This window comes from Coturnix japonica, chromosome 4, assembly GCF_001577835.2.
Source record: "Coturnix japonica isolate 7356 chromosome 4, Coturnix japonica 2.1, whole genome shotgun sequence".
Classification (NCBI taxonomy): Eukaryota; Metazoa; Chordata; class Aves; order Galliformes; family Phasianidae; genus Coturnix; species Coturnix japonica.
The window spans coordinates 20,782,286-20,792,631 of NC_029519.1; the positions used below are offsets into that span (position 1 = coordinate 20,782,286).

The 10,346-nt window shown below is 36.5% G+C and overlaps 1 long non-coding RNA gene across 2 annotated transcripts; it reads right to left on the reverse strand.

Annotated features, from left to right (window-relative positions):
* Positions 1-229: 229 nt before the first annotated feature.
* Positions 230-7,617, reverse strand: LOC107312993. 2 transcript variants are annotated; one of them, XR_001554728.2, is made up of 3 exons: positions 7,520-7,617; positions 4,701-4,783; positions 230-686 (listed from the first exon to the last, which is right to left on the reverse strand). It is a non-coding gene; the product is annotated as an uncharacterized LOC107312993 (long non-coding RNA). The 2 variants fall into 2 exon arrangements; XR_001554727.2 differs by lacking the exon at positions 230-686 and adding an exon at positions 1,933-2,319.
* Between the last annotated feature and the right edge of the window lie 2,729 nt (positions 7,618-10,346).

Consider the following 10,346-nt stretch of genomic DNA (forward strand, 5'->3'; position numbering starts at 1 on the left):
CTAGATTGGTGTCTGAAAAGAAACCTGTAAAAACTGAAAATGAAGATTAAACATGTTTTATCTGTGCAAAAAAGATAATAAAAAATTAAGTAACTTGTTGTGCATATGTCAAGGATGCTACAAATCACATGTTGGTGCCAAACAGAAAACACAATCAAAGCTCTTACAGTAAGACTTAAGAGACTTTACTAAAAATCTGTGTACAATAACAACCATACATGGCCTCAGATCTCTTTAAAAACTTGTTTCAGTACTTCTTGTGAATTCAGTGCATGTGGATAGCTACTTTATTTGCTATACAGACATTCAGATCACATCTCTCACATAAAAAATATACAGCAGACAAATCCATACAAAGAAAGCTTCTTATCTAGGAGAACAGAGGAAATGCTATCCTCTAAATTCCCAAGTCACACTGATCACCAGAGCCTTTCGGGAAAAACCCTCTGATGACTGCTAGTACCAGACAGCCCACCTCCTGCCAAGAAGAAATGATTCCAAGCTCATGAGCCCATACTCCTTCCTTTATTTCTATCTCATTCATTACAACAGAGAAAACATTCTCATTCTTTTTTAGGATCATACAGTTATCTCAATCAGCTCAATAAGATCCAGGGAAAAAACTGTGCATAGAAAACACAAAATGTTGATAGATACAATATCCTTTGTCTAGGGTCCCTTAGAACCTGAAACAAGAAAGGATACCAAGCTAAGCATCTTAATTTTATCACATATTCATATCTTAGTTAAGAGCTAGGAACTAAAGCCTGCATAACTTATATTATTCTTAAACTAAGAATTGCTTCAAAACATTCACGTTGTAGAATCTGTTTCTTTTGGCAAGGTTTAAGTGTAAGCTGAGAAATATCTGCAAGCTACACTGATCCACAAGCTGCAGCAGAAACTTACACTGCATAATTTGGAAAACAGAAAGGAGATACTGATAACTAACAGATATATTTTTACAGAAATGAGAGGTGATTTTTGCACTTTAGTTAGTACATTAATTTATAAAATGAATTCCATGTAATTTCAATTCCAATGTTGCAAATTAAAATTTACTGATTCTGAAAATAGCAGTATATCAGTATTTTAAAATTAACCTAGGTGTAATTATGTTTATAATACCTTCATGAAATAATTACCTTTATTAAATTATAACCAGAAAATAGCTGATACAGTACACCATGAAAACAGTAACTAATCCGGGGGAACGTAACATTTGCAGCTAAACTTGTTAGAAGCTCTGCTTCTGAACAATACATTAGCAGGTTAGGGAAGCATATTTTTCAGCAGAAACTTTCATTTGCTTCCCTCTCTGCATTTCCTTATGCACTTTAATTAACTCAAACTTCATCTTTGTACCTGGAAAATACCCCAGTGAATCAGTTTTTAATAACACGGGTCTTGCTCAGTGAACAATAGCTACTGACAAAACTGCCCCAACAAATCCAGAAAAATGCATTTGCTTTCATCACCAACTACTGATTACTTGTACTACTGCCATGATTAGAATTCTAGATTAAGCAGCAATAATACTCTGCCACTCTATAAAGCAGTCTAAATAGCAAAAGTGCAAACAACATACAAACAACTTATATGAAACCGTGATTGTGTTTTGAATCTTATGCTGTCATAGGGAAATAAATTAATTAATAATCATATCTTCTTTTCCTCACTATATTTTGGGTGGATTTTTTGTTGCTGTTGTTGTTAGATTTGATCTCCTGAAGAAATTACATTAAACCAGTGCTAGAAACTTGAAGTAGGGTGTACTGTATAAAGTTTTCTGAGATCAGATTTGTGTTCTCCCTTCAGACATCCAAGATCAGCACAGTGATTAGACCAGGTAGCAGAAGGAAATCTTTATCCTTGGATACACTGTAGGTAGGAACTCTGCCTTCATCAGGCCAAAGGGAGGGCCTGCTCCTTGCTGTGGAATGGGACACAGCCTATTTTCTATGAAGAACTTGTTTCATCCAGTAGGCAAGAGAAGCTTTTGATTCAAAGTCAAAAGCAATCAAAATATACAGGCTCTACATACACTTAGCATACTGTCGGTGGGGCGTTTTGCATGACATATTTGCTCAAGATAACTCAATCAGCTGTCTTCACAAAAAAGATCAAAATGTGGAGTAGACAGCTACATTTAATAAATGAAAGCAAGTCATTACTGAAGGATGTTTTCCAGCCTACCACTCCTGTAACAGGCACACATTCTGCAGTCTAATCCTGTATGTTTTTCCAAGACTGTATTTTGATCACAGCACGTATTCCAGTGAACATGAATAATCATGTTACACTTCTAACTGCAGAATCCTTTGGATTTGAAGAAAACGGTGGTATAGAAGAAAATTATCACTTTGTTCTTCGCTATTTTTTTTCACCATTAAGAAATAAAATTCAAAACCAACATATTTTCAATATAAATAATCTGAAAAAACACAGTTCAAAGTGTATTATTTAAACCACAATATAGGCAAAGTGAAACAAACAGTTCTGTACAGAATGGCCAACATAGAGAAACTGCTTGACCTTAGATACTTGGTTTTTGCACAGGAAGTCAGTCTCTATATCCCTAAGTATGTTTTCCTGTATCAATAATCCAGGAAAGTTAGATTCTTAACATTTGATACAAGAAAATATTTTTATTTATAATACGTATCATCTGGTGACTGATTTCACAGTCATCATTAATCTGATGAAAAAATAACTATGACCCAGATTCCAAGTAACATCTCTGAGCAGACTAACACAGGCAGCTCCAACAAGCGTAGATGGACTTTTCCATCAAATTCTTGGAGCTGCAGCTGCACACTGATTGAGCGAGTACAGAGACACCAGTTGTTTTCCATGCTTCCACTAGAACTGAAAGGATGGGAGGAACTGGGTGTAGGAATACTCAAGCCAACACACACAAGTAGGGTACTGAAATCCTTGACCCAAGGCTGGATACAACAAAGACTATTACATGGAGACTTATAAAGTCAGATAGCCTGAGTGTCTCAAGAACTGGGCAGTACATACCATCTACACAGTTTTTCCACTAGGAACTGAAATAACACTAGGAACTAATAATTTCACAATGCCCGCATTATACATACTGATTTTCACTGCATGAAGTGGTGTGTGTTTTTTAAATATTTGCTCTACTTAATAGTATGTCTCACAGAAGCTAATTCAGATCATCTTAGATTTCCATATCTATTGCCATTGAAGTTTTTTTCACTCTCTGCAGTGTAAGTCATATTGTGTTAGTCATATTGACCTACTTCTACATTTGTAAGTTTTAGTAATTAACTCCAAATCAGAGTTTTTCCTTTGCTTATTTATTCCCCTCCATGTCTATCTCCGATGTCCTAGAATACCTAGTCTACTCATAATAGATCTGAAAATGCTGAAAAATGATGGTGTAAAATATCTAGGTCTGACAAACATCAGGGAAATGTTCAGCCACACATCTAGCTAAGATTCAATCACAATTTTCCATTTTCCATAATTAATCTATTTTTATGCTACCAGCAATGTTCAGAGATTTGATTTATTTCAGAGCAGAGACAGGCACCCAGTGTCACTCCCAATTTCTTGTGCTTTACAAGTAGAAGCTTGTGGATGAAAAGTGTGCAAGATGCTGTGATATGTGCTCACTGCACTGTTTGCAGTTCAGGTGTTTTGCATTATTTGCTTCTCATTTGATAACGTTGTTACACAAGAAGACAAAAAGAGCCAGGATCACTGCACAAATTAGACAGTTTGTACAGTATATGCCATATTTGCACAATTTTGAAGATGGGGAGAATCATCCAAAGACCCAATTGCTAACAAATATATGTGCTTTTTCTCCTCCAAGAAATAAGAATGGAAATAGCAACTGTGTCATAATGGGAGTGCTTTGAATTAGATGGTTGAATGTACACTATTATCGTCATCTATTCGGTTAGATTTTTTTCATTACTAGTGTTTATGTCCTGGACTTGTCATTCATTTGCCTGCCCAGAGACAGCCTTTATCACTAGCTAACAGACTAACCTTGCAAACTGACCTGCTACGTCATTGAAAGAGGACTGCAGATAACAGCTTTGCACCATATCTTCACCTAAGCCAGAAGGAAGCTTAAATAATAGAAAATATTTGAGAATTCAGGTATTTATCCTCTCCCTGTGGAGTGACCAGAGAAAGCCCAGCAGCACAGATAGTGATGCTGATGGGAAATAGCATCTCAGCTTTGAAGTGGTGTGGTTTGCACTGCTACAGCGACAGCTGTCACAACAGATTAGCTTCTTTTGTACGAGGAATTTCTCTCTCCCTCTTGTCCCTATACAGGAGTCATTCAAAGAGCAGGTGATTCTGTCAGAGGATTCTCCTCCTACTAAAAACTACATACTGCATCAGCAAAAAAAGCATAGTTAGTGTTTACCAACAACTAACCCTGAATTACTTATAACAAGTCAGAAATTATGTACAGTGTTGAAAAGAAAACTCAGGACATGCAGGCTGGAAATGCAACAGGATATTAAAAATGACTACAACAAGAAGAAAATAAAACAATAAAAGCTAAAAAATGCTTCAAACATTGATTTCCAATATCAATTTGAGTTCTTTAGTAGAAATTGCTCTTAAAATTTGCTTTGTGGCATTAAAAACCAAGAAATGTACATGAGCATACATGCTACCAATACACAGAGAAATATGGAACATACCTGCATGGGCAGTCAGATTGCAGAAAATTCCACAGCTTTCTAATAGACTTTGGATGGTGCAAAAAATGTTTCTTTTATGGTATCTATAAGTGAGAAAGGGAATTAAACAGCTTAATGTTACTATAATCAGAACTTCCCACATGCCTGGGAGAATAGTAAACAAAAAAATATGCCAGACCTGCATGTAAGAAAGAAAAAAAATCTTAAGATATGTAGCCTACTTTATGCAGTTTAATACAAAGAGAAAGCATTCTTAAGACTGCATCTAAGAAGACTTGACACCCTCTTTCTCTTTCCCATCACTACTCCTTCAACATAAATGTATTCAAAGATCTCTTTTGGGGAAAAAACTGCAAAAATGAAACAAAGTCACAGGCATTTTTTGTTATTATAAATTCCTCAGTAGGTATCTGATTTGACAGACACATGTCTAAGGAAATGGGACAAGTTTAAAAGTGGACTTTGAAAGATTTTGTGAGTCTCTATCTGCAAGTATTCATCTCTTCCCTTTGAGTTTACATCTGTTGTTATCTGGCAAAGGGCAGAACAGTTGTTCTAATTGTGCAGCTGCCTTCTGTACATCGTTCTTTTCGTTAGTGTATAAACATACACATAAGGAACATACTGTTACATGTGATTCATACACAGAACTGTCTTTGGTGTTAGTAGTTCTGGTTGAATACGAAAACCATTATACACTCTTTACAGTTATTTCAATAAATGAAGAAAAGTTATTACTACCACATAACTTTCAGTCTTCCCTTAAATTCATTTAAGCTTTTTTGGAGTTTTGATCCAACTTTTTTAAAATTCCAGGCCAAGAGTGACCTGAAAACTTTTAAAATCACTCCTGATCACCAAATCAGGAGCAGTAACTGTGCAGCCTCACTGCAGATATTTCATTAAACAGGTACACTATAGGGGAAAAAAAAAAAAAAAAGACAAAGTAATAAGAATAAAACTGTTACATTAAAGAACATCTCTTAACATCCATATTAGCCTTCTCCCACAAACTCCTCCTCATTAAGCTGCTTTTGAAGCACAGTTTGAAAGTCAAGACCTCATACATGTAAACCTTACAAGCTCGGGCATCAAGCAGCTAGTCAGTGGCCGGCTAGAACTTCATAGAAACAAATTTTCTCTTCAGTGTTTGTGTTCTGAACGATGCAGTAAATTAACTCACACAAACCACTGTGCTGTCCTAAGTGAGAATACTTGCAGTAGCCAAGCCATCTTTTCACAGGCAAATTATACATTGTCTGAACTACCCTGCTGGCTGCCAGGTCATGAATCTACCTGAGAATAGGAACCACTCAAATTCGGGAGCATTTCCTTGTTTCAGAAGGAAATGTTTTAATAAAATGAGTGAAAATTCAGTGCCTTAATCAATGCCTCCTCAAAAGGTACGAGCTTAAGAACCAGCTTAAAACATGCATTTTCCTGCTGTTCTTTGGTGCACATTAATCACACCAGTAACAGTACCATGGTGTGTGTGGTTCCAGACCAAGGAAAATATTTTAGGATTAAAACCATTACTTCTAGCCTCACTAGCAACTTTGTAACAAGGGAGTCAAGAGCAAGGAGGCTAGGGAGAAGGACCCACTAAAAAGGAGATGGATGGAGCATCTGGCAGATTTAAGCCAACTCACATATGAAGCATAATAATTATTCTCTTCCTTTGGTGGAAACAAGGAAAACATGAAGAATGCTGAGAAGATTGCATCAGCACAGCTCCAAGGAAGCTTAAAAAACTATAACCAAAAGGCAAAGCAGCATTGCAGAGCAAAGCTAGTGAAGACTTGAAATAAAAGCACATACCTCCTCCCTTTGGTTTTACATTCCCTTGAAAGCTTTCATTCGCATTGCTTTTCTTTTCCTCTTGGAATTTGATATTCAAAACTCACAAGTAAATAAGGAAAGCAGCGGTTTTAACTATTGACATAATTTCTTTGATAAAGTACAAGCTGTCAAAATTATGCATAGAAGCCCTAAGGCAGAAAGGAAGAACTTTCAATCATAGTGGTAGATAAAGTCCTTGGCAGTCTGAGTAAAGGGTCCAGCTAGCAAATTCAAGATCTATATTTTTCATTGTGATGGAAAAATCAAGGGAGACATAGAAAATCATATTTTATCAAAACCAAACTGATAAAAGCTTGAACCCTGCTGGGATTTCACTCCATGTAAATTATTTTATCAGGCATAGCTTCACCAATGCACTGCCACATTTTCTATCAAATCAAAATGTTTCATTCACAGTTGATTAAAAAAGAATGAAATCAGGTAGGGTTAGAAAAGAATTTGTAAACGTCAGGTCAGTGCTAAGACGCGACTTGCATTAGCACAATGCAGGTTAAAATGAATTGCAGCCTCTTATAACAAAGACTCAAAATAAAATTGTAGCTTCGGTAGTCACAGTAACTATTCTAAGTTTGAAGTAGATGGTCAAAGGGTTACTTCCATGCCTGCAGGCTGTGCCACCATCCTACAGATAGTGCCTCCTGTCCTGCCCTGATATCCAGGCACTGCATGTGAAAGATGATTTGGCTTTTTTATCACTTTCAGAGCCACGGACCCTGTAATCAGATCCACAGACCCTGTAATCAGATCCACACAGGCACACACTGCTTTAACTGCACAAAGCCCTCTGTGCCAAAAGTCTGGTTCAGGTGGTATGGATCTGACTGCACAATCTGGTACTTAGTCTGTAAAATATCAAGGACAAGAAATACATTTCAATGTCTACCATAAGCTGCTACGTGGGAGACTTCCGTGCTATTACAATGTAAATATTTATAAAGAAGTCAATTTCTGCTGCTTACCAAACAGTGACCAGCGTTGTTCAGGTAAAGACTTTAAGGAAACTCCCCTTCTCTGATATTTCTGCAGGTTCTGATATGAATTCAAGAGGAACTCTGAAGTGCCTGTATTTGGTAAACAGATGAGCCCATATCAAATATTTTTTGTAACTTACAACCCAGTTCCAAGCTTGTTTTCTGTTGGTTAGTACGTATATATATATATATATATATATATACGTACTAACCAACAGAAAATATATATATATATATATTTAAACCAGATTCATTTTGGAGAGGCTCAGCAGTTTTTCCACAAACCTCCCTGCAAATTTTCCTTTCCTGAATAACTTGGTGGGAATCCTACAAGCACCATTGTATAGAACATGTTAAAATAGTCAAAGCAAGTGATTTAACACTACATCTGCTCTTACAAAGAAGACAACACAGCTTGACACTGACCACAGCCTTTTTATCCCTAGAAATCACACTTTCCAAAATGAAGAATAATTTTGTATTTATGCAGAGAAGTGAGATCTTACATTTCCAATACAGATACTCCACGCAGCCACTGCTTGCATACGTGAGTTCCTCCTCCTCTTCTCATAAAGTTCCGAGGAAGTAAATTGAAAATGTAATGGATATATGTATGGAAAAGAGATATGAGCAGAAACATCCTTATTGGACATTTGACACAGATGAAAGATGATAGAATACTGATAGTTCCAGTCCTTTGCTTGTAACCAGAGGGGTTCAAACAATAAATTATTTCTTATTGTTCTCTACTTCAAGATTTGAGTAATAACATTCTGAAGACTATTAAGGAAGCAAAAATAGAAGCCAGGGATTTTAAACAGTGAGTGGTCTTTGGCCCATTACAAGGAATAACTTCAAGAAAATTTTCAGGTAGACGAGGCATAAAATTGTGTATTTTGTTTGCTTCTTCAAGCAATAAATGATGTAACATTCTTCTTAAATTGCTTTTAGATTATAAAGATAATTAAGCACTGAAGATGCAATGACTCCTTGACCCCAAGAGAGTTAAAGATATGTAGAATGTCTCATAGAAATACAATTCATCCTCACGGATTTGACTTATTGTCTTTACACTGAAATGTGGATACTGTTCAGGGGACTGCAATTTTGTTTCCATCAGTGGGAACTGTCAGTGTTAAATAAAATACAGAAGGGTTTTTCTGTTCTACGCAGGAGGTAATCAGGAAAAAATTAGACAGGTAACAGAAAGGGTTATCAGAACTACCAAATTCATACTGTTTCTTTTTCCCTGTTCACGCTACATAAATTTACAATACCATGAAAAATAAAACTACTTTGTGTGATTACCTCTGAGCTGCTTTTTAATGACAACTCTTGAAATCAGAAATGAGGCACGTTTCTTATTCAGATTCTTGGCTTGTGCCAAGACTAAGGGCATTTTCTGTTCATATGGAAGGGCATCTTAAGGACAAATAAAAGGTCTATGTTACAGAAAGCTTACATCACAGATGTTCTGGACAATACAGAACAGTGGCTACCAGAGACACATCCTGAGACAGAGTCACAATAGTCATAGGCAGATAACTGGGTTCAGTAACTTGCAAATACAATTCCTTTTTCCATTGCATGACAGGTCTAAACACAGTTTAAACTAAATCAAGTTCTGACAGAACAAATGTCAGAATATACATTACCAGGAACATTTTAAAATATTGTTAGAGTAACATATGATAACTTCTCTTCATATGTCTAATATAGCATTTAAAATATGTAGGTCCCTCCAAAACTAATGCCTCATATTTATTTCCATGGAAACCACGGAAACAAAGAAGAAGCAAACAAGAACACCATTTGATAGAGCAAATTCTCAGCTACAAACACTATTTTCTAACATATCCACCACCACTACCTCTGCATTTTCATCAGCATTGTGGCCTGCATGCTACACTCATAAAAATCTGCACCAAAGGAGGTGAAATACTTTTACTGTTGTCACTGATGAAAGTGACCACTGACCACACCACTGTGCTCACACCCACTGGTTGTTCTCATAAACATTCAGCTAATATGGATGAATGTTAATGTGTGCAATTTTTCTCACATGGAGGAACTCAGTGATATACCTTTGCTTCAGACAGACTTCCATGTCAGATGCCATTTGGTCAGACTGCCCTCCCACTGCCATCTGTCACACAGCAACAAAATGTAATGGGATACTGGCAGGGAGGTTCAAACTCTACAGCCATCCACAAACATTCACCTCTGACGTCATGGACCAATACTTTCAGAAAAGCCCTTGTACTAGAATCTTAATTTTGAAACATAAAAATAAATTCTTGTCTTCATGTTCTTAACAACTGTATAGAGATGTCTTGCATTAATTCATTCAGCTCTACGCTTTTAGAAGTCCTGTGCAATTGAGTTGCCATGACTACTACTCCATGGAAGGACTACTGCATCATCTATTAAAGGAAACTCTTAGCTTTTGAGATGGTCCAAGTGTACATGTTGGAAAATCCCCTTCCCCAGCCTCCCCTACCACCAGATCACACTTCCCATGAATGATGAGAATTGTGCTTATTTTTTCATAAGCTTTTCAACAGTAACTTTTTGTTAACAAAAAATGTACCAGAGTATGTAGGATTAAGAAAACAATCTTCCAACATTGTCCTCATGTTTCCATCACTCAGGGGAATGTCTCAGAACAGACCTACTGCATAGGGCACAGATAAAAATGGTAAGCAAAGATATAGATTTTTTGCCATTACAAAACCTTTTCACACAGAAATCCATGAAATTCCAAAAACCCAACAGTCAATTTAAATAAAATTTCACAAAGGGCAGAAGTCTTCCA